Raw genomic sequence first — 5,375 nt, 5'->3', positions numbered from 1 at the left:
AAGAGAATATTCGGCCACTTCCATTCTGCAGCTACCTGTTCTTTATAGTGGATTACCCGGCACATGTACTTCCTTGCGTATAACGCGTTTCGCTGCTGCCATCTCGTGGCAAATGCTTCATAAAGAAAAACTGCATATTCCAGTCCGGACTGCTATATTATGCTGTATATCAAGGAGACCTATGCTACTTTGGTATATGCAAAGAATACTTGACGATTGGAAAAAGGTAAAATGAAATCTACTTTTATCCAGAAAATCCAGAGAGGCTAGAGAAGAAATTAAGCATTTAATTTTGTGAAGAAATTAAGCATTTAACTTTGTTAAAAAATTGCAAAACTTTTCTTGATATTATTTAAAACATACTAGGACACAACAAATACATTACTTTTCTTTGCACATCACATATTTTGCATAAAGGTTACAGTTACTGTTGTGAGGTGGGAAAGCAATACACCCATTGGTTCTTGAAAACATAGTTCCCGCGGTGGAAAATAGCCTATTGATATTTTGTGGCTGTTTAGCTGCCAGACCAACTAGGGCCTGTTTCAAGATTAATGGCATGATTAATCCAGCAATTTATATATTCTGCCAAATATCTAGATTTGTTTGTCAGAAATCTCCAAATTGGTTGCAAGTGTATTTTACCAAATGACTCTAAGAACACCTAAAAACAAACAAAGAAACAGCAGAATAAAAATAAAGGCAGTGTTTTTCAATGGCCATTTCATTCTTGTGAAATAAACCAGATTGACATCCTGGAGTCTGGACTGAAAAGAGTAGGCCATAAGCAGATCCTACTAATGTATAATTAAACATTTTAAGAAAAAACTTTTTTACCTGTACAAGTGGAGGTTACACTAATGCTAGACATTATATTATTACCCAGAATGATGGTGGGTTTAGCATTGTTTGCCTTTATCTACAGGAAAGTGGGAGCTAATTTCAGTCATCCCACCTCTTGCAAGGCTTTTGCTGTATTTTGAACTGTTAAGACAGTGTTCTCTACTTTAGGCCTAGCCATGTTGAAACCTGCTGGGAGTTTTCTGGGGCAAGCTTGTCTGTGGTGGGTTGTTTCTGGGCTGGTCAGTTAAGTTCCTGGCCTGCTTACGGTTATTTTTGATAGCTTCAACCTTATTTCACCATTCTGACCCCATCATAGCTAGTCAACAGATAATGTTCAAAAAACATTTAAAGGCTATGTCTTTTGCCATGGGAAGTTATAACTACAAAATTGGGATCTCCAAATGAAAAGCTGTGTAGTTTGTGGATTGAGATCCATGAGAAAATAAATTAACTAATTTAAAATCAGTCTACCTATAAAGGGTCTTGAGCACTTAATATGTAAAAATAAAAAATAATTTCTAATGTGATGCTCATGTATAGGTTTGTAACATCATTATTCTTATGTATATAGAGTACAGCAAAATTCTGACTTGCATGTGCTGATCAACATGCAACATGTGACCACTCTCTGGCATCATGATCAGTAAAGATAACTAGTTTACTTTGAAACCTGTTTCTTCTTTACCTGCAAATCTCAGAGTGCATTTGTCATAACCTAACAGCATAAGAAAAAGCTGACGTACATCTCATTATTCTTTTTGTAAGGATTTTTGTTATATTTATACATTAAACTGTAAGCCCATAAGTTGACTTATATTAAATTACACTTATAAATCTTCCAGAAATTGTATTGACATCATGTTTATTGTTATTTATATGCTCATGGAACAGTAAATTCCTTCAAATACATTCTAATTTCATTTTAGTAATCTATGAAAGAGACTCTATACAGTATAATATAATATATGTATACAGTATATATACTAGGGGGTTCTGCCCACTGCTTGCTTTGCACACCCACCCCCGGATTTGGTTTAGAAATTGTTATTTTCATGGGAATTGTTACATATACATTATTTTCACTTTTACTTTAAAACTTTTGTAAAAAATAATACTTGTCCTTTATTTCTGGCCCTGGGTGTGGTTAAATCTCTTTCTCGCAGGACGTATAACGCTGCTTGTGTTGTGAAGGGGGGCAGCTGAACGCATGCTAAGGAGATGTCGTCGGATCAGCTGCTGTCTTGCTGCTGCTGCTGGCGAGCTGCGTGTTCTGTTTGTTGCACTGCACGTCAATCATTTTAAAGCTTGTACAGCAGCTGTCCTTTTGCCTCTTTGTGTCTCTGCTGCTTGCGAAATGAGGTGGGGGGGGGGGGCCAGCTGAACGCATGCTAAGGAGAAGCGGTTGGATCATCTGCTGGCTTGCTGCTGCTGCTGGTGAGCTGCATGTTCTGCTTGCCGCGCTGCATGTTGATCATTTTAAAGCCTGTACAGCAGCTGTCCTTTTGCCACTTTGCGTCTCTGCTGCTCATGTTGTGAATGGGGGCTGAATGCACACTAAGGAGAAGTGGTCGGATCATCTACTGACTTGCTGCTGCTGCTGGTGAGCTACGTGTTTTGCTTGTTGCCTGTCGTTTTAAGAGCTGGAATTTTATATATATATATATATATATATATATATATATATATATATATATATATATATATATATATATCATTCATTAATCGGAGTCTACACAGCAGGCGCCAAAGGAATCAGCATACAAGCGACGTACATCAGAACCCCCCCCCCCACCTGGCATTCACTCCCATACCACCATAATGTGTCAGAAGGCACGGCACGCACCCTGACCAAGTGGGGCATCAAAATAGCACATAAACCCACCAACAATCTGCGCATGGTCCTGTTTAATGCTAAAAACAAGAAATCGACAGCCGAAACACGAAACGCAGTTTATAGTATTCCATGCAATTCTTGCTCAGCTGTATACATAGGACAAACGTCAAAAAGAATTTCAACACGTGTACAGGAACATCGCAACGCTGTCAGAAGAAAGGACGCACTATCTTTGATATATGCACATACTAAATCGACAGGACACACATTCAACTGGGACAACGTGAAAGTAAAATTTAAGGCCAGTACAAAAAGTGCCAGAGAGTTGGCTGAGTCTTGGCTATCAGATGAAAATGCCATCAACAGACACTTGGACATAAACCCAGCATATGCCAACTTAAGAAGGACATGTACACAATAATTAAACTGTACAACCCCCCCCCCCCGATCATACTGACTTAGTCACCTCCACCCACCCCCCCCTGAATGTGTTGCTATATATTGCCTTTGATTCTTGAAAGTCTAAGCATTAGATAGATAGATAGATAGATAGATACTTTATTAATCCCGATGGGAAATTATCCTCTGATGAAGACCCCTGATAGGGGTTGAAAGCTCAGGAATAAAACTATTTTATGATACGTGATTCGTTTTTTTTTCTCCCTTTGTGGATCTCCAACTGCAAATATATATATATATATATATATATATATATATATATATATATATATATACCTTAGTTGTAACAAGTGGTTATTTGAGTTACTTTTGCCTTTCTATCAACTCAAACCAGTCTAGCTATTCTCCTTTGGCCTCTGGCATCATCAAGGCATTTTTGCAGATGACTGCTTCTCATTGGATGTTTTCCCTTTTTCAGACTATTCTCTGTAAACCCAAGAGATGGTTGTGTGTGAAAATCCCAGTAGATCAGCTGTTTCTGAAATACTCAGACCAGCCTGTCTGGCATCAACAACCATGCCATGTTCAAAGTCAATTAAAGATAGATAGAGATAGATAGATAGATACTTTATTAATCCCAATGGGAAATTCACATTCTTCAGCAGCAGCATACTGATACAATAAATAATATTAAATTAAAGAATGATAATAATACAGGTGAAAAAAACAGACAATAACTATGTTTAATGTTAAATATTAACGTTTACCCCCCCTGGTGGAATTAAAGAGTCGCATAGTTTGGGGGAGGAACGATCTCCTCAATCTGTCTGTGGAGCAGGACAGTGACAGAAGTCTTAAATCACCTTTCTTTCCCATTCTGATGCTTGGTTTAAACTTCAGCAGGTTCTCTTGACAATGGATGCATGCCTAAATGCATTGGGTTGGTGCCATGTGATTTGCTGATTAGATATTTGTGTTAAGAAGCAGTTCAACAAGTGTGCCTAATAATGTGGCCAGCTTGTGTATGTATGAGTATTTAAATATATGTATACATATGTGTATAAATAAAACAACAACATTTATTTATACAGTATCTGTCTCTCTCTCTCTCTCTCTCTCTCTCTATATATATATATATATATAAACAAACATTGAATACATATATGATGAAATGAAGAAACCTAGTAAGTGATTTACATATATAGAAATGGAAAAATACTGATTTTAAAATAAACATAAAAAATAACATACTGTATATAATGAAGGGAATGAATAGATAAAAAATGAAAAATAGGCCCACTCTGGAGGTAATTCTGTACCAAGATAAAAATGAAATATGTAAACTAATGAGAACTTCAATAGTGTGAAACTGTTGTTTGAAGTCTGGGATATGATAGTAATCTTAATAAAATCTGTCAATATCCAATTACTGATGTGTTTTGGGAAATGAATCCCCTTCTTCAGTGTATTACAATTGTATATAAAAAAAAACCAAAGAAATACAAAAAAGAAAACACAATGTCTTTGGAGATAAATCCAAAAATCTTAAAGATAAAAAGAAATATAAAAAAGGAAAGCAACAATGAGTGATTAAAAGTAAATTACCTTTACTGAATACAGTTACTAAGAAAGAATTTTTTGCTTAAATAAATGGTACCTAAATGATCTGATTCTGATGAGATGGAGGCAACCGTATTTGAAAGAAAATAAAGTGGAATATGATCTCTTATACAGTATATGTTTCTTTTCTGGTCCGTCCTGCTTCCACTTCAAAACCGATCTCGCTCACACGCAGCCGACACGGCATTTCTCGATTCCTATTCGTCCTCTTCCATGTCATGCACTGTACTGGCCTGCTGAGCGTAATACATCCAACAAGTACTTGAGGTGCTGCCAGAACGGTAAAGTAGCTTTACCACCTTTGCGGGAGCCACCTGTGTCTTTACAACAGCTTCTTACACAGCAAACATCAGAAGTTAAAAATGATCGTGAACACATTCGAGAATACAACTCTTCTCTAGCGTTTGCTTCCATGGGTGCACAGATAACTCAACCTCCTGGCCATGGACCATACTGTTTTAAAATACTGTACACAGGCAAATTTATCACCAAATCTCTCCACTATATGCTAACACTTCCACCTCTCCAGGATATGGAGAGTTGTATGTTTTTGACACAGCACAAGCTACTGAAGTACGCTTACAAAATAAAGCAAACTCTGCATGCAGCGAAAATGTACTTCTCTAGCTAGATTCCATGCTCAGAACCATCAACCCCATCGCTAAATCATACAAACACA

Source organism: Erpetoichthys calabaricus, chromosome 11 (assembly GCF_900747795.2).
Source record: "Erpetoichthys calabaricus chromosome 11, fErpCal1.3, whole genome shotgun sequence".
Lineage (NCBI taxonomy): Eukaryota > Metazoa > Chordata > Cladistia > Polypteriformes > Polypteridae > Erpetoichthys > Erpetoichthys calabaricus.
This window is presented reverse-complemented; position numbering follows the sequence as displayed.